The sequence below is a fragment of the Heterodontus francisci genome, chromosome 23, assembly GCF_036365525.1.
Source record: "Heterodontus francisci isolate sHetFra1 chromosome 23, sHetFra1.hap1, whole genome shotgun sequence".
NCBI lineage: Eukaryota > Metazoa > Chordata > Chondrichthyes > Heterodontiformes > Heterodontidae > Heterodontus > Heterodontus francisci.
In genome coordinates, this window is record NC_090393.1 from 55,333,893 (window position 1) to 55,354,270 (window position 20,378).

A 20,378-nucleotide genomic window follows, 5' to 3' on the forward strand; every position below is an offset into this window, starting at 1 on the left:
AACTGAAACTCTGTGTCTTAAGTCAGGAAGCAAAATAGAGATAAGAAGAACCAGAAAAATAACAAACTGAAAAAAAGATTAAGAAAAAGAAACACAGTCACAAGCAACTTGCTTTCCAGCTTCAGTGGGAATGTGCATTTCCCTCACAGATTCCACCTCTCCTTACTGTTACTATTTAAAATGTTATAGTTTCTATCGGCACCAAACCAACAACCCACCCCTTGTCATCATCCACTCACCCTTCCCCTCCAGTTACTAACCACATCAAAGCTGCTGCTGTCTGTTACCACAACTGCCAACACACTTGGTTTGAAATCTGACTGTAAGGGAAATCTTTTCAAGACACATTGAATTTCAAACAAAAACCACGGCAAAATAGCAAGACAAATACATTTCTCAACAATGAAACTGGAATGATCCACAGAATCTGGGACAGTTTACATCTGATTGTATTGAAATAAAGACACATCACATCATCTGCTGAACTTATTCTTTCCCAAGTGGAATTCCTTATCTCGACAGTTTTCCTTTCCTCCTAAAATCCACTGATTTTCCAAACCCATGTTTGGTTTCATCTAGTAATTGCTTTGTGATTTACCACATCTACAACAACTTGCATTTATCTTGCACCTTTAACGTAGTGGAAGTTCTAAGGTGCTCCACAGGAGGCAAAAATTGACATTGAGCCTAAATAGGAGATATTGGAATAGGTAACAAAAAGCTCGTTGAAAGAATTAGGTTTTAAGCAGCATCTTCAATGAAGAGAGAGAGCTGGAGAGGAAAAGAGATTTGCGGAGGGAAATCTAGAACTTAGGGCCTATACGACTGTAGGCATGTTGGAATGAAGGTAGTGTGTGATGCAGAAGAGAACAGTGTTGGAAGAATGCTGATTTGCCGGAGGGCGGTAGGGCTGAAGGAGGTTTCAGAGATAAGAAGGGGTGAGACCATGTAGGATAACAGTTATAAAATTGAGGTGTGGGTGAACCTAGTATAGGTCAGCAAGCACAGGAGTGATGAGACTTGGTGTGAGTTAGGACATGGGCAGCAGGGTTTTTGAAGAGCCCAAGTTTATGCAGGGTGGAAGATGGGAGCCCAGTCACAAAAGCGTTGGAATAGTCAAGTCTGGAGGTAACAAAATCATAGATGAGAGTTTTGGCAGAAGATGGGCTGAGGCAGGGGTTGAGACGGGTGGTATTTCAGAAATGGTGATGGAGAGGGTTGAAGGCTCAGCTGTGAGTCAGGTATGACACTGAGGTTTCGAACAGACTGCTTTTGCCTCAGACCATGGAATGCGATAGGGATGGAGTTGGTAGCTTCGATCTTCCCAGTGTTTAATTGGAAGAAATTTCTACTCATCCAATACAGGATGTTGGACAAGGTCTTGCGAGAGTTGGTGGTACGATAGAACTGGGTATCATCAGCGTACATGTGGAGACTGCCTGTCTTCAGATGATGTTGCTAAGGGACAACATGTAAATGAGAAATAGAAGGGGGCCAAGGAAAGATCCTCAGGGGACTGCAGAGCTGACAGTATGGGGTGGAAATAGAAGCAATTGCAGGAGATTTTCTGGCTACAACATATAGGTTAGAGTGGAATGAGGCGAGAACAATCCCACCCAGCTGGACAGGAAGAAGAGGTGTTGGAAAAGGATGGAATGTCAAAGATTGCAGATAGATAAAGAAGCATGAGGAGGGATACTGCACCACAGTCACAGAGGATGTCATTTGTGACTTTGATGAGAGCTGTGTCGATATTGTGGCAGGAGCGGAAACCAGATTGAAGGGATTCAAACATGGAATTGCGGGAGACATGGGTGTGGATTTGGGAGATGACAACCTATTTAAAACACCTCGGAGAGAAAAAGGAGGTTGGAAATGGAGTGGTAGTTTACAAAGACAGAGGAATCAAGTTTGAGTTTTTTGAGGAGGCAGGAGATGACAGCAGATTTTGAAAGGCAGCAGGATCTTCTTCCTTTTTGGTTCTTATTTACATTAAAAGCTTTGTTATCTGACATTTTACCAACCAGCAAGCTTTATTATTCGGAATTTCCAAAATCTCCCTGAACAAATCTCGATTGTAGTACCTGGTATTCATCCGACACCTCCAGACATCTCCCAAAGCAATCCTGGGCTGAATTTTCCTGAGTACAATCAATTGTTTTGACATTAGTTAGTGATGCTTCCAACAGTCATCTGAGTGGGACTGCCGGCAGTTCATCTTGTTCGTATCCGCCATTGTGTTGTGTGTTGTTGCGTCTTCTTGTACTTTATATGTAATCATTTCTCTTAAAATTAAAGCTATTGTATTGTCTTGGTAAGTACAATTCTTGATTCACCAAAATTGTCAATTATCCAGCACCTTTCAGGTCCGGCGCATGCTGGATGACAAAGCTTTTACTATATTTGTTTCTACCATTTTTTCTCTCTCATCCACTTCCAAGAGCCCTTATTGGGGTATCGTCCATGGAGTCTGGGCACCTTCCATTTGCTCCTCAGGCAAGTATTATTCAGTGATCAACAGGTTGTGTCACTTAGAACCATAGAGAAGTTACAGCTCAGAAAGAGGCCATTCAACCCATCATATCTGCGCCGGCTGAAAAAACTAGCCACCTAATCTAATCCCACCTTCCAACACCTGGTCTGTAGCCTTGCAGGTTACAGCACTTCATGTGCAGGTCCCGATACCTGTTAAATGAGTTGAGGGTTCCTGCCTCCAGCACCGATCCGCACAGTGAATTCTAGACACCCACCACCCTCTGGGTGAAAATGTTTTTCGTCATGTCCCCTCTAATCCTTCTACCAATCACCTTAAGTCTGTGGACCTTGGTAATTGACCTCTCCACTAGGGGAAATAGGATCTTCCTGTCTACTCTATCGAGGCCCCTCATAATTTTGTACACCTCAATTAAGTCACCCCTCAGCCTCCTCTGTTCTAAGGAAACAACCCTAGCCTATCCAACCGTTCCTCATAGCTGCAATTTTCCAGCCCTGGCAACATTCTTGTAAATCTCCTGTGTACTCACTCCGAGCAATTATGTCCTCCCTTTAATGTGACCAGACTGTACGCAATACTCCAGCTCTGGCCTAACCAGCGTTTTATACAGTTCCAGTATTACATCCTGATTTTGTATTCTATACCTCGGCCAATTAAGGAAAGCATTCCATATGCCTTCTTCACCACTTTATCTACCTGTCCTACCACCTTCAGGGGACTGTGGACATGCGCTCCAAGGTCTCTCACCTCCTCTACCCCTCTCAATATCCTCCCATTCATTGTGTATTCCCTTGCTTTGTTTGCCTTCCCCAAATGTATTACCTCACACTTCTCCGGATTGGATTCCATTTGCCACTTTTCCGCCCGCTCAACCAAACCATTGATAGCATTCTGGAGTCTACAGTTATCCTCTTCACTATAAACTACATGGCCAATTTTTGTGTCATTTGCAAATTTCCCAATCATGCCTCCCACATTTAAGTACAGATCATTAATAAATACACAAACAGCAAGGGACCCAACACTGAGCCTTGTGGAACGCCACTGGAAATGGACTTCCATTTGCAAAAACATCCGGCAACCATTATCCTTTGTTTCCTGTCACTGAACCAATTTTGGATCCAATTCGCCACATTCCCCTGTATCCCATGAGCTTTTACTTTTCTGACCAGTCTGCCATGTGACACCATGTCAGATGCCTTACTAAAATCCATGTAGACAACATCCACTGCACTATCCTCATCAATCCTCCATGTTACTTTCTCAAACAATTCAATTAAGTTAGTAAGACACAACCTTCCCTTAACAAATCCATGCTATCTATCCATGATTATTCTGTGTCTTTCTAAGTGACAGTTTATCCTATCTCACAATTGATTCTAATAATTTGCCCACCATCCTATAATTATTTGGTCTATCTCTCGCACCCTTTTTAAACAATGGTACAACGTTTGCAGACCTCCAATCCTCTGGTACCTCTCCTGTATCTAGTGAGGGTTTGAAGATGATCCTTAAAGCATCTGCTATTTCCTCCGTGGCTTCCATTAACAGCCTGGGTTACAGTCCATACGGTCCTGGTGAATTATCCCACTCTCAAGGATGTCAGACCCTCTAGTATTTCCTCTCTCATTATGCTTATCGTATCTAATATTTCACACTCCTCTTTAACTACAGTTAAGGTGGGGGTGTGGGCTCTAGATTTGGCAGTAACACCCTTTTCTTTGTGAGGACATGTCTACACTGTGTCTGTAGAATCTTGCATTTGAATGCCTCCCACTGGTTTGCCACCGATTTTCCTTTAAGCAGATGTGCTGACCTCTCCCACCGACAAAGGCAACCCGTGGCACCCAATCTCTACGCCAATTGAGCTGGACTACAACCTGTAACTGCTGCCTTCCGTGTTGTTTTGGTCGCTGTGAGGTGACTATGATGTGATCTCTCCATGGCACATGCCTGGGCGGATGTATGGAGGTTGTGAGTTGCCCAAGCGTGAAAAACGCCCCCTCTTGGCCTTCCTAGTGGGGTCCAAAGGAGTGCAGAGCATGATGTTTGGCACCGGTATGGCTGCAAGAACTGCTGGAAACATGCCAAAGGTGACACATGACTGCCTTAGGGGTTCTGCTCCAGATTTTCTGTTAGGGTTTACTCCCTTAGCCTTGGTCTCTCCTGAGACGCCCACAAGGCTATCGGGTTGTTAGCTCTTATCGCTGAGCAGGGGCCCTAACAAGTAAACTGCGATTTCATGGAGGGAGAGGGAAGAGGGGAAGGGGTGCGGGGGGCAAGGGGGACCGGGGGATGCCAGGGGGAAGGTGGTGCAAGGGAGGAGGGGGGGGTGCGAGGGAGAAAGGGGTCCAAGGAAGAAGGGGGTGCACGGGGGAAAGGGGGTGCAAAGGAGGAGGGGTGGGGGTGCGAGGGGGGAAGGTGCTCCGGGGGGGGGGGGGGGGAGAGGGATCCGGTGGGGATCGCAACCCCGGTGAGCGGGCCAGCCCACAGCCTGCATGGCCTGCTCGATGTCGGCGTCCTCCAGGCTGACGCTACGCTTGTGGTTGCCATCCAGCTCACGGTGGAGCTTCTTTCCCGGGTCCCAGCTGTGATGGCAGAAGGGCGACCGAGGTCGGATTGAAGCCCTGAGCCTCGACAACTGCCTTAAAATCACCCCGTCCCAAATGCTCCATTTTTCTAACGACCTCTTCTGTGCATTGCCCCTCCCTTCGTGTACATCAGAAATAATTTTATCTGGATTTGACACTGCAGTGGTAATATCTATCCTTGCATATGAGGTTTCTGAGTGGAGTTTCTGCTCAGCTACTTGATGTCTAAATTTGCTGAACCATCAGGAGAGCCTCCCTTTTTGCACTGACCTTCACCCTTCACCCGGACTTGTCAGAAAAAAGTGGTAAGAAAATAAAATGTCCCTAGTTTATATGTTCTGCCTGTGATTAACCGATTCAGAGATATAATTCAAAGAATGCAATACTTACCGCACCCTAATCTTGCTCCATTGCCAGGATTAAGTCTATTAACTGTTGCTTTCTACTTCATCTTCAAACATGTTTGTTCTAAGTTAATTTGAATCACTTTATCTTTGTAAAGTGTATAGAGAATAAAACAGGACTTCCTCAATGACTTAACTGGTAAGTCAGTCTGGAAATTCAGACCAGGAGGGGTCTTCATTTAACTGATCCCAAACTGCAGTGTCATTATTGTACTTCAATTGGTGGTATAGTGGTTATGTTGCTGAACTAGTAATTCAGAGACCTGGAGTAATAATCAACGTGACATAAGTTCAAATCTCGTCATGGCAAGTTTTGGAATTTGAATTCTGTTTTTAAAAATTGGAATAAAATGAGGCTACGGAATTGTCATAAAAACCCAACTCATTCACTAATACCCTTTTTAGGGAAGGAAACCTACTGTCCTATGTGTAATTCCAGTCCCACACCAATTCTTAGCTGTCCTCTGAAGTGATCTAGCAATACACTCAGTTATATCAAACACCACTTACAGCAATTCAAGAAGGTGGCCCACTACCTTCTCATGTTACAAGCATATTTATTACCAGTCAATAGAACAATTAAAAATGTATTTTACAATAGAAATTAAGCTTTGTTAGCTCCTTGTATAGTAGAAAATAATAAATAGATCATAACTTCTGCTAAAACTAAGTTTCATAGGTGGTGACTCTTTTTTGCTTTTTACCATAACCTATGGGAGTTTCCTCTCTCAATATACAAACATACATATGAACATACATCCAAAATTCCTGACAGATTGTCATCTCTTTGAATGTTCAGATCAAACTCACTGATTTGTAAAGAGCAGGCTAAGAAATTCCTCTAAAATAGTTACCAGGGCTCCATGCATTTAAAATACTGAGGTGTATTCAAAAATCCACCAATCAGATACATATCTGAACAAATCTCACAGTATGCTTGTATTTGAATTGAATGGCTTGCCTTCTGCATCAAACAAGCTGCCCAACAATCAACTGAGTAATGTCTGCAATATGTTACACAGGGACATGATTTCGGTGAGTGATGCAGGTTTTCAACCCTTTCTGTACTGTAAATGAATTAATTCAGTACCAAGCTATATAGTAGATTAAAATACTTTATAAAATGCTTCAGTTGTAAAAGGCACTAAAGAACTGTATGGAAGACAGGTGCTAAGTCAGAAAAGGGATTAGCAGGGTGACCCAAATCTTTGTCAAAGATGGGTTTTGGGAGGAAATTCTAGACGGTGGGGGTTGGGCAGCTGAAAGCTATGCTGCCAATGGTGATGCAAAAAGATGGGAATGCCCTGATTTAAAGGTGAGGATTTTATTTTTGAGGGTGGGGAACCAATTCTATAGAGTAGTAAGAATGGAGGTGATGGGCAAGCAGGATTAATTGTGGGGAAAGATACATGCAGCAGAGGTTTGGACAAGTTGGAGTTCATGGGGGATGCTAGATGGGAGGCCCTGTAGGAAGGACATTGCGGTCATAGAGTCTGGAGGTGAAAAATGAGTTGATAAGGGTTTCAGCAGCAGATGTTGTGAAGGTGAAAGTGAGCGCTCTAGGTGGTGGAAATGATATAGGATCTGAGGCTCTGATCAGGGTTGAAAAGACATGGACTATGCAAACTGGTTTTGTATGAGGCTGACTGGAGAGAAGAACTCGTGGCAGGGGCCAATAATGATGCTTTTAGTCTTACCAGTGTTTAACTCGAAGAAGGTAAAACTCATCCCAAACTGTATGTTGGACGCCCAGTCTGATGACATGGAAGCAGTCAAGGAGTGCAGATAGATCAAGAGAGGTCGAGCTAGGTGTCAGTGTACATATGGAAACTGATCCCATGTCTACGAATGATATCACTGAGAGGTAGCATGTGGACAAAGAAGAGAAGTGGAGTCAAGCTTAGATGCTTAGAGAACTCTGGAGGTTACAATATTGGGGACAATATAAGAAGCCATTCTGGAGGTGCTCTGCCTACATTCAAATAGGTAAAAGTGAAAGCCATGTTTTGCATATTCGTGGACCTGCACAACATAGGAGAGACATTGAAGGAAAATGGCATGGTCAACTGTGTCAGGCATTGTGGAAAGATCGAGGAGAGCGACCATAGAAGAAAATTTACCTCAGGAAGCAACCAGGTCCTACTATTGGAAGCATGCCACACAGTGTCACAAATAAGGTACAGTATCTTGACAGTGTGGTAGACTTATCAAATAGGAATATCTGTCTGTTTAATGTTGATGAAAAAGGTTAAAAGCTGTATTAATGGTCTGTCCAATAATAGAACCCATATCTCTGTTTCTATTTCACAATTGCATATAATAATATACAGTTCGATAGCACTCCTCACACAAAGAAAACATTTCAGGCACTTAACTAGGTGAGTACCAAGTAGGAAAAAAAGACAAAACTTTGTTGGGTGGGTGGTGAGCCAAAATGGTAGATCGGAGAAACAACGATATAGAACAATATAACTATTTATACAGCACCTTATGACCTTACAAGTATCGCAGAGCACTCCAAAAACAAAAGTTAGAACAGAAAGTGCTGGAAATACACAGCAGGTCTGGCAGCATCTGTGCAGAGAAAAGCAGAATTAAGGTCACAGACCTGAAACGTTAACTCTGCTTCTGTTTCCACAGATGCTGCCAGACCTGCTGAGTATTTCCAGCACTTTCTGTTTTTATTTCAGATTTCCAGCATCAGCAGTATTTTGCTTTCACTTCAAAAACAAGTTGCTTTGAAGTGCAGTCACTGTTAAGTAGGTAACTGCAACAGCTATTTTGTATACAGCAAGGTTCCACAAACATCAATGAGAAAATGACCAGTGTGTCTGTTTCTGAAGAAGTTTTTTGAGGAAATAACTTGGAGAATGTGCAATAGGATCTTTAACATCCACCCGAGCCAATGTAACAGACAGACGGGGCATCAGTTTAATGGTCATCATAGAATTATAGAATGGTTACAGCACAGAAGGAGGCTATTCAGCCTGTTGTGTCTGTGGCAGCTCTCTGTAAGAGCAACTCAGCTGGACCCACTCCCCTGCCATTTCCCCATAGCCCTGCAAACGTTTTTTCTTCAGATAATTATCAATTCCCTTTTGAAAGCCATAATTGAATCTGCCTCCATCACACTCTCGGGCAGTGCATTCCAGATCCTAACCACTTGCTGGGTAAAAAAATGTTGCCTTTGGTTCTTTTGCCAATCACATTAAAATCGTAAAAGGCAGTATGGCTTTTTCCTAGCCTGTAGCTCAAAATTTGTTCTTCTAGGTGGTAGAGGCTGCAGGTTTAAAAGTTGCTGTGGAAGAAGCAGAATTGCTGCAGTGCGTCTTGTAGATGGTACTGTCATGCAGGCCCCCACCTGCCAAGAATGAGGCATACATATTTCGCCACATGAACATTGATTTTTAAACTGTTACTGGAGTAAAGAAAGAACCTGTTTTTAAAAAAAAAAACACCAGACCCTTGACTGGAAAGACATTTGCATAGTAACAGACAGTACTTGGAAAGGGCAAAGGAGCCACTCCCTGCTCCAATTTAATCCACAATGGACTTTTGATTACCAAATGTTGAGGGTGGAGAAGCTAGCATTCCAAGTTAACTGCTAAGATAGCCAAATACACAAACAGACGTGGTCAGACCAGTTTAGTCACATGACTAACTGGCTGTTGGAGTTTTTTGAATTTGAACTTGCCACAGAGTTTTAAAACTCAGAAAGCTGTTTGCTCCTGGACTGAGAACATCTCTCTCCTGTCTGCTCCCATCTCTTTCTCACAGAACTGAAGACCCATTGAAGACATATGGACCCCAAGAGAGAAAGGTCTGCTACAGTGAACAAGGTTTAAGAAGAATACTGGGCGCCAACAAAAAGCAAGACCATATCTTCAATCAAGGACTCTACAGCGAGCTCGAAGCGCAGCAACAAACCCCCCTCAGAGTTTGCCTCAAACTTTTTCACTTTACTTCTCATCTGTTCTTTCCTGTCCCTATTTGCATGTGTGTATTGCGTTTGCATGCTAGCGTGGGGCGCGGTGTGTATCCGTAGGCGTTAATCGAATTAGAGTTCAAGTTTTAATAAATTTCACTTTTCTTCTTTAAACCTAAGAACGCCTGTTTGTGCTCATTTCTTTGCCTTATAATTGGAAAGCAGTGAACAAGGATTCACCAAGGGGGAGCTCAAAACACAGTGTGTGAAAACAAAACCCTGTTACAATAAGACCAGGTGAAGGCTAAGAAAGACCCCTAGACACCTTTCTCACCTGATCGTAACGGTACGCATTGTAGCAGCTGTGCAGCGGAGGCGGAAAGAGTGAATGTTTGGATGGGGTGCCAAACAAGCAGAACTGATTCGTTTTGGAGGTGCCAGTCTTCTTGAGTGGTACTGGAGCTGCAGTCACCCAGACAAGTGGAGAATATTCCATCATGCTCCTGACTTGTGCCTTGTAAATTGTGGAAAGGCTCTGGGAAGTGAGGAGATAAGTTACCACAGAATATCCAGCCACTCACCTGCTCTTGTTGCCATTGTACTTAGGCTGGCCCAGTTAAGACTCTGGTCAATGGTGACCCCAGGATATTGACAGTGGGGATTTAGCAATGATAATGCCCTTGAATGTCAAGGGGAGGTGGTTAGATTCATTGCTTGGCACTGGTGTCGCATGAATGTTACTTACCACTTATCAGTCCAATCCTGAATGTTCTCCACGTCTTGCTGTAGGACTGCTTCATTATTTGAGGTGCTGTGAATGGGACTGAATAGTGTGTAATCATCAGCAAACATCCCCACTTCTGAGCTTATGGTGGAGGGAAAATCATAAATGAAGCAGCAGTTGGACTAAGACACTGACCTTAGGAATTCCTGCAGTGATGTGCTGGGACCGAGATGATTGCCTCCAACAACCACAATCATCTTCTGTTGTGCTAGGTCTGACTCCAGCCACTGGAGAGTTTTCCCCTGATTCACATTGACCTCAATTTTACTAGGGCTCCTTGATGCCACGCACAGTCAAATGCTGCCTTCATGTCAAGTGCAGTCATTCTCACCTCACCTGTGGAGTTCAGCTGTTTTGTCCATGTTTGGATCAAGGTTTTAATGAGGTTTGGAGCGGAGAGGTCCTAGTGGAACCCAAACTGAACATCGGTGAGTAGGTTATTGCTGAGCAAGTGTCACTAGGTAGCACTATCAACGACACCTTCCATCAATTTGCTGATGGTTAAGAGTAAACTGAGGGGGCAGTAATTGGCCGGGATAAATTTGTCCTGCTTTTTTGTGGACAGGACGTACCTGGGCAATTTTCCACATTGTCAGGCAGATGCCAGTGTTGTAGGTTGGCTAAAGGCTGCCTAGTTCTGGTACACCAGTCTTCATCATGATAGCAGGGATGTTATGGGTTGCATAGCCTTTGCTGTTTCCAATGTGCCTAGCCATTTCTTGGTATCGTGGAGTGAATTTAATCGGCAGAAGACTGGCATCTGTAATAATGGGGATCTCAGGAGGAGGCTGAGATGGATCAGCCACTCTGCCTTTTTTGGTTGAAGATGGTTGCAAACACTTCAGCTTTGTCTTTTGCACTTGTGTGCGGGGCCATCATTCAGGATGAGGATGCTTATGGAGCCTCCTCTCATTAGTTCTTTAATTGTCCACCATAGAATCATTATTACGGCACAGAAGGAGGCTGTTTGGCCCATCAAGTCCATGCTGGCTCTCTAGAGCAATTCAATCAGTCCTATTCGCTCGCTGTATCCCTGCGCCCCTGCAAGGTCGCCTCTCTCAAATGCCCATCCAGTTTCCTTTTAAAATCATTGATTGTCTCCGCTTCCACCACCCTCATAGGCAGCGAGTTCTAGGTCATTACCACTCACTGCATAAAGAAGTTCTTCCTCACATCGCCACCATTCAAGTGTGAATGTGGCAGGACTGCAGAGCTTTAATCTGATGCATTGGTTGTGGAATTATTTAGCTCTGTCTATAGCATGCTCCTTCTGCTGTTTAGCATGCTTGTTGTCCTGTGTTCTAGCTTCAGACTCATTCTTAGATATGTCTAGTTCTGCACCTGGTATGCTTTTCCACACTGCTCATTGAACCAGAGTTGATCCTCTTGCTTGATGGTAATGATAGCGTGAGGGATATGCTGGACCATGAGGTTACAAATTGCAGTGGAATACAATTCTGTTGCTGATGATGGCCTACAGTGCCTCATGGATGCCCAGTTTTGAGCTGCCAGATCTGTTCTGAATCTAACCCATTTAGCACAATGGTGGTGCCACACAACACAATGCAGGGTGTTCTCAGTGTGAATTCGGGACACTATCTCCACAAAGAGTCTGTGCAACAGTGACTGCTACCAATACTATCATGGATAGGTGCATTGGCAACTGGTGGAATGGTGAGGATGTGGTCAAGCTGGTTTTTCCCCCAGTCTAGCTGTATCCTTCAGGTCTCGGTCAGCCTGGTCATTCGTGGTGCTGCTGAGCCACTGTTGTTGATGGACATTGAAGTCCCCCACCCAGAGTACATTCTGTGCCCTAGACAAAACTTCTTCCAAGGGGTATTCAACATGGAGGAGTACTGATTGAGCAGCTGAGGGAGGGCAGGTAGGGAATAATGAGCAGGAGATTTCTTTGCCCATGTTGGGCCTGTGCCATGAGACTTCATGGGGTCCAGTGTCAATATTGAGGACTCGCAGGGCCAATCCCTCCTGACCACTGTGCTATCATTTCTGGTGGGTTTGTCTTGCCGGTGGGACAGCACCTACCCAGGGATAGCAATGGAGGAGTCTGGGGACCTCGGTTGAAAGGTATGATTCTGTGAGTTGGTTATGTCAGGCTGTTGCTTGACTAGTCAATGGGGCAGCTCTCCCAATATTCATGGCATGTCTTCTTTAATGCAGCACCATTGAAAACATGACGTACTGTGCTTGGAGTTCTTCTTCTGAAGAGTCCAATAATATGATTAGTCAAACATCCACATATCTTAGTGATGCGATTGGGGGTCTGCTGGCATATCTTTTGGGGAGAAAAGCCTCCATGAGCACCATATCTGCCAAGGGGAAATGATTGACCTCTGATCTTACCTCTGCAGATGCTGCTACTGAGGGGTCAGCATAGACCATCCTATATAGCAGAACTGCCTGGTATCCTATAGATCCTCCTCTTCTATCAACACGTCAGCTGAGACATTCTCATAGGGAAACTCATGGTGCTGGAGAAAAACAAATATTTTTGTACAAATTAGCACAAAGAGCGCCAAGAGAAAAGCAAAACAAAAGGGTTAGAAAACGGCAATAATCTGTGTACTTTTTATATTGCTTTGTTTTTCCCTTGAACGTTTCATTGGTTACTGTAATTTAGTAACCCTGGTCAGCCATTTAACATTGATGTTGTTAATGTCAAATATCCTGCATGCTTGCATTGTGGAATCTGCAATGCTTGACTTGCTCCCAAATTAATATAAAAATTAAGCACCCATTGTTTGAAGGTTGGAATTTCAAACACTGCTGATCCCTCCCCTCCTGATCACCAGAAATGTGTCAGGACAAAAACACAGTACATTTCCTGTGGCACGAGACTTTGCCCCATTTCCTGCATCTACCTCCCCAGTAACTCCCAAAATATCAGGATGAAAGTGCTGCTTCATGAATTTGTCTACCTCCCCCAGGCTGCAAATGCACTTAGAGTAACAACAAAAAACAGGACTTGGTTGCATATCAAGTTGTCTTCTCACACAATTCAATTCTGAATGCTGGCAATGCTATCAACAAGGAAGCCAGCTAGGGCTCTTATTGAAATGCAATGCAAGTTTTGTGTATTGGCTACACTTCTGACACTAAGACAAAAACACTTTTAAAAGTTCCGCTAATTTAAAGCCAAAAATGGGAAAAGAACACAGGACAGAATTTAAAACTACGCAGGAACATTTTGGGCAGGAGGGATTCCTGACTCTCAAACTCATGGCTAACCTAAATCTGTGTACACTCTTGATCCCCTCCCCATGCACCAAGCCTGCACAGGGAAGGAGAATTGGCAGATTCAGGATAACTGGAAGGTTTACATACAAGACAAAACTTGCCCAGTAGACAATCCTTTTTCACATTTGGCTTCTATCTTTCTCTCTCCCTCTCTCTCTTCCTCCATTATAGCCTTTCTTAACCATTTAACTGTAGTCACTACTCCTCTGAACTTTTGTTTCTTGTGCCATGGAAGTGTTTTTTGCTTCCCTTTTTTATTCGTTCATGGGATGTGGCTGTTGCTGGCTATGCCAGCATTTATTGCCCATTCCTAATTGCCCTTGAGAATGTGGTGGTGAGCTGCCTTCTTGAACCACTGCAGTCCTTGGGGTGTAGGTACACCTACAGTGCTGTTAGGAAGGAAGTTCCAAGATTTTGACCCAGTGACAGTGAAGGAAAGGCGATGTAGTTCCCAGTGAGGATGGTGTGTGGCTTGGAGGGGAACTTGCAGGAGGTGATGTTCCCATGCATCTGCTGCCCTTGACCTTCTAGGTGGTAGAGGTCACGGGTTTGGAAGGTGTTGTCAAAAGAGCCTTGGTGAGTTGCTGCAGTGCCTCATATAGATGGTACACACTGCTGCCACTGTCTGCCAGTGGTGAAGGGAGTGAATGTTGAAAGTGGTGGATTCGGTGCCAATCAAGCGGGCTACTGTGTCCTGGATGGTATCAAGCTTCTTGAGTGTTGTTGGAACTGAAACCAGCCAGGCAAGTGGAGAGTATTCCATCACACTCCTGACTTGTGCCTTTTAGATATTGGACAGGCACTGGGGAGTCAGGTGGTGATTTACCCGCTGCAGAATTCCCAGCCTCTGACCTGCTCTTGTAGCCACAGTATTTATGTGGCTGGTCCAGTTCAGTTTCTGGTCAATGGTAACCCCAAGATGTTAATAGTGGGGGATTCAGAGATGGTAATGCCATTGAAAAATCAAGGGGAGATGGTTAGATTTTCTCTTATATAATAAAAACCAGAAATGCTGGAACCACTCAGCAGGTCTGGCAGCATCTGTGGAAAGTGAAGCAGAGTCAACGTTTCGGGTCAATGACCCTTCTTCGGAACTCGATTCTGCAAGCACCTCTTGGTTTTGCTTTTTTTATTTTATTTTATTTAGAGATACAGCACTGAAACAGGCCCTTCGGCCCACCGAGTCTGTGCCGACCAACAACCACCCATTTATACTAACCCTACAGTAATCCCATATTCCCTATCACCTCCCTACACTAGGGGCAATTTACAACAGCCAATTTACCTATCACCTGCAAGTCTTTTGGATGTGGGAGGAAACCGGAGCACCCGACAAAAACCCATGCAGACACAGGGAGAACTTGCAAACTCCGCACAGGCAGTACCCAGAATTGAACCCAGGTCCCTGGAGCTGTGAGGCTACGGTGCTAACCACTGCGCCACTGTGCCGCCCATTCTCTCAGTTGGAATCTCAGGAAGAACTCCCTTTTCAATTTATATTCCTTCCCCAGTTTGACCCTTCTCCATCTGTGCCGCCTCCCCAATTCTGCTTTCCTGTGTCTGAACTCCCACTTCCTGATTCTATACAGTTCCACTCCAGACACTCCAAGCTACAGATGGGAGTTGCATTATAAGTTGCAGAGGGACAGTCTGCAATAGCATTTTCTAAGTATTCTACAAATTCCTGAGAGTTAAATGTTGAATCCAAATGGTCCCACTCCGTGAAATCATTCACTGAAAAGAATTAATGCTGCCTGAATAAAATATTGCGAAGTGGACCTGAGTTCTGGTTAAATATATCCACTAGGCACTTGAACACTTGGCATTTTGCATGGTGGCAAAATAAGAGCAAAATTCCCTACATTACAACAGTGACCGAACTTCAAAAGTACATAATTGGCTGTGAAGCGATTTGGGATGTCTTGAGGTCATGAAATCTGGTATATAAATGTAAGTTATTTCCTTCAAAAGAGATCTGAATCATCTGTGGTTTTGATGTTGTTCTGTACACTATCACCCTGAACTTCACAAGCAGATGGCATCAGATACTAAGTATCTGTATTTCAGTACAAACTGAATATTGACATTGCATGGGATAAAAAACTGTAATCAATTTTCTTCCCACCTCATCAAGTCACTGACTCATGCTGGACTATGAATCCACAGCCACTAGGTGCAACCCTGCAATTCGTCACGTCTTCATTTGTGAGTATAGATAGTCCTTGGCAAGCTGTTCTCAATGGCATTCATTTTATGGACAATACAATAAGATAATGACAAGATGCTTTGACAGTGGTTACATGGGCCTCACATCTGAGCCTGATCCTGTCATCACCCTGCCTCCATGCACAGGCCTCTTCCAACAGGAGTCAAGGGACAGCAATTATAAGCAGCAATACTGGCTGATGTCCCACTCTCCAGTTGTAGCAATGTGCCACACAACTGCTCTTCCAGCTAATATCAGCTAACTCAGCACAATTCAACCCTGCGATCTTTTGTAATAAAAGCAAAAGAGTTAATGTTTCAGGTCAGTTCTGATGAAAGGTCATTGACCTGAAAGATTAGCTGTGGTTCTCTCTCCACAGATGCTGCCAGACCTGCTGAGTATTTCCAGCACTTTCTGTTTTTATTTCCCGCGATCTTCTGATCTGTATAGCTGGATTATGCACCATCAGGATAGCCTGTGAACAATTCCCTGTGATCCTTCATCAGTCTTGCAGTAATACCGGAGAACAATAGATATTTACAACACAGGAAGAAGTCTGGTTGACTTCCCAACCAGAGACAACCTTTCCTAATCTCTATTAAATCTCCTCTGCTCCAGTGGAAACACCTATCGTTCCTGTATGTCATATACCTAAGTGCATTAATAAGTGAATACTGTACTTCAGAGGTACCATTTTATGATGTGTCCTCTCAGGTCAATTCAAAAGATCGCACTGCACTATGCAAAGAAGAGCAGGGATGTTCTCCTGGTGCTCTGGCCAATGTTTATCCTCAACCAACATTACTAAACAGCTGATTATCTGGTCATTATCACTTTGCTGTTAGTGAGTCTTTAATGTGCACAATTGGCTGTGCAGTTCCTACGTTACAACAGTGACCACACTTCAAAAGTACTTTATTGGCAGTAAAGCGCTTGGGGGGGTCCTGAGGTTGTGGACGATGCTATATAAATGCAGGTTTTTCCAGCTTTTTTTTAAATTATAGTTTTCCATCCCTTAAATCATCCCGATGACTCTGTGCTCTACATGGCCTTAATGTCTTTTCTATAATGGCGGCTCAAAACTGCAGTACACTAATTGTGGTCTGATCAATGTTTTGTAAGATTCAACGGACGTCATGTTGAGCAAAAAGTAGAACTTATATTGACTGCTTTCTGCGTTCCTTTGTCCTCATTATAGTACTGTCTAGAGAGAACACAGTGAAATAGTGACAGGGTCCTCTGTGGCGCTGACCTTTATGAAAATGCCTTTCTTTGCATTTTTTTTCCTCTGACCAGGCTGATGAGGTAAGAAACATCTTTAAATTATCAACAATATTGTAATGAGGGGAGCCAGCCCTTTCCCATTCACATCTGATCCAAATGTACAAGTCGTCAGTCAGTGAGTTAGTGAGGGGATACTGTGATTTGAGTTCTATCTGCCCGGGATTATTATTGATTTTGAAGGCTGTCTCCAGAGCAGATGGACTATTCCAGAATGACTGTGAAAAAATTCTGTTTGCTTTCCTTTCAATTGGACAGATTGTGACTGTTGTAAATGAACAACGTTTCTGGAGATAATGATGCATTGTTTATATTAACAACTGTCAGCTATTTGATAAAAAGGAAAACCCACAAGTGCTGGAAATCTGAACAGAAAATGCAAAGAATGCACAGCAGGTGCGTCAACATCTGAAAAGAGAAATGACCAATAATAGATTTGGGTATCCCTCTTTGTTGGTTCTGATAAAGGATCTCTACCCAAAATATTGTGCTATCTTTTCCCTTCTCAGGTGTTGATGAACTTGCTGCAATGTTTTTTTATTGCATTGAAAATATTAAAATACTCTTAGGAATGTATGTTTTCTCCTGTTGTTGATACTGGAGCACATTTCTCAATGCAGATGGTCAGCCTACACCCAGGACAGCACATAGCTTGAACCCTGGAGTCCTCGCACTGCAAATTAAAAGTTCAGTGTTTTACAACACAATGTGATCATGGATACTGTGTTGAAACAGTTTTCTTCCCTCCTGCAACCATTGGCACACCCTGGGATCATTTTTTGCAGGCAACACGTATCTTTTCTCTTCCCAAGTGCCTGTTCTACATTTCTGAGTGTGAGAAAAAGATTTAACTGCAGGGGAAAGGAATATCATAATTGTGTAAACTATCTCCTTACTTGATGTCTACACATCACTGGATCACAATCAGGAGCAGGAAGCCTGGCTGTTTTCCCCTATCGAGCCTAGGGTCACTTGGGACATTTGCAGCACACATAGGTATATAGGGCTTTTATTCAAGGAAGAGCAGAGGAGTTCTCCCTGGTGTCCTGGCCAGTATTTATTCCTCAAAACCAACATCACTAAACCAGGTTATCTGGTCGTTATCACATTGCTATCTGTGGGATCTTGCTGCTGCATTTCCAATATTAGAACAGTGACTGCACTTCAAAAGTACTTTATTGGCTGTAAAGCGCTTTGGGGTGTCCTGTGGTCTTGAAAGGCGCCACATAAATGTAAGTCATTCTTTACTGCTGTTCCAGCTTATCAATTAAATCAGCATCATCTGGATATCAAATCCAATACATTCCTGGTCGTCGTAATTCAATGACATAAATGCATTTTCTCTATCGGCTGTGGGGCTGCTCCATTTGTATTTACTGTGGTCCTGTTATTCAGGCCTGCAGAACTCCCTAGTCTAATAATGTGGAAAGACAGGTTGCTGCCAGACTGGTGCTGAAGAGCATGGAGCAAGGCTTGAAATTGGGAAAACACTTGAGGTTCACAGTCGTCATTAAAAATAATTTGGCAAACTTTTGCCAATTTCTTCACAGATACAAGCTGAGATGGATGAAATGTTATGTCAAGATGCTTGATTTGCACTTGATGTCGACTCACTTTCCTATTCAATAAAGAGATAGGCCAGAAAATTATAGGCCAACTAGTGTCACACCTGTTGTGGGTAAATTTCCAGAGTCTATTGTACAGGATGAAATTAGTGAACACTTAGAAAGGCATGGGCTAATCAGAGAGAGTCAGCATGGATTTGTAAAGAGCAAATCAAGCTTGATTAATTTAATTGAACCTTTTGAGGAAATCACAGAGTGTGTAGATAAAGGAAATGTAATGGAATGTGAAGTAGTACACACTAGCAAAAAGGAACAGTGATAGGAGGTATGCTGTGAATGGCAGGAACAGAGAGATCGAAGGGTGCAGATACACTGATCTTTTAAAGCTGGGAGTACAAATAGAAAAGACCATCAAAACCTAAATGGAATGCTGTCTGTTATTAAAGTAGGACGTCATGTTGTACTTGTACAAGACATTCATTCAGTCACATCTAGAGTATTGCGCACAGTTCTAGGCATGTCATAGGAAGTATATTAGAGCCATAAATAGCATACAGCAGAGATTCACTGGTAAAATGCCAAGAATGAGAGGTTATGACTGAAGAAAGGCTAAAAGAAACTGGGGCTTTAATTACTAAACAGAGCAGGTTAAGGGGAACTTACTAGAGGTTTTATAAAAGGTTTTGAGATGGTAAGTAATAAAAGATTGTAGCTACTAGCTGATGAATCAATAAGAAGGGGAAACATAGGATTGTCACAGGGCAAAGTCAGAGAAGATTTTTTTCACATGCTTATAAGACCATGAGATGCTTTACCAGAAGTGGTTGTTGAGACAGTGTCTGCAATATTAACCAAAAGAATTGGACAAATATTTGAAAAGCATATCATCCACTAAGCTAAGTATCCACTATTAGTGCACTGTGGCATCTTGTACTATCTACAGGATGCACTGCAGCAAATCGCTGAGGATTCTTTGACAGCACCTCCCAAACCTGCAACCTCCACCACCTGTCGGGACAAGAACAGCACCTCCAAGTTCACATACAAGTGGTACATCATCCTGACTTGAGCATATATCACTGTACTTTCATCATCACTGGGTCAAAATCTTGGAACTCCATACTTAACAGCTTTGTAGGAGCACCTTCACTACATAAAATGAGGTTTAAGACAAAGGCCCATCACAACCGATTCAAGGGAAATTAGGGCCTTGCCATTGATGCCAACATTGCGAGAGTGATTTTTTTTAAATGTGAGAAAAGACAGGGAAATGGAATTACAGTAGACAGTATAAACAAAATACAAGATGTTTCACAAACAATTTACATAGGTACTTCCTTGTTAAAGTTGCCCTTTTTTTCTCTCGCTGATTCTCCTCTCTCATTTTTCCCCATTCTCCTCTTCCACAGGCACTGACACAGGTTGAACTATCGTTCCACATATATCCGTGTTATAAATTTGAGTATCCTTCAAATATCTATCTGGATTTATTGACGTCAACTGTTTCCTTAAGAAGTTTGGTCACCTGCTTCTTCTGGACATTGACTGGCACTGTTCTGTACCTACTATTGCAGTAAAGGAAACCTGTGAATATAACGATGAAACTCCCTTGTGTTCTGTACCAGTTCACGTTTCTTGCACACGCGTACTCCTCTCTGAAGGAGGGCCGAGTTAACACTAGGCACCATGATTTTTGGTTCGATTCATACACTGTTTCATTCCGTTGTAGGAAAAACATACAGAACATTGAGTATGACAAGAAACACTTGATACATCTGTTTACTTACTATTGCAAAGTAAAGAACACATACGTAGGCTTTCTCTGCTGAGCCATCTAACATAAAGCACAGTCTGTCTTTCCACCCTGTCCCTC

At 43.3% G+C, this 20,378-nt stretch overlaps 1 long non-coding RNA gene across 1 annotated transcript in view; it reads left to right on the forward strand.

The window, feature by feature from the left end:
• The window catches only part of LOC137382837 (uncharacterized), a 39,310-nt gene extending 19,260 nt beyond the window's left edge, over nt 1-20,050 (forward strand). The window contains exon 3 of the long non-coding RNA XR_010977291.1: nt 19,915-20,050. This is a non-coding gene — a long non-coding RNA (uncharacterized lncRNA). The remainder of the gene's footprint in view (nt 1-19,914) is intronic.
• Nucleotides 20,051-20,378: the final 328 nt, after the last annotated feature.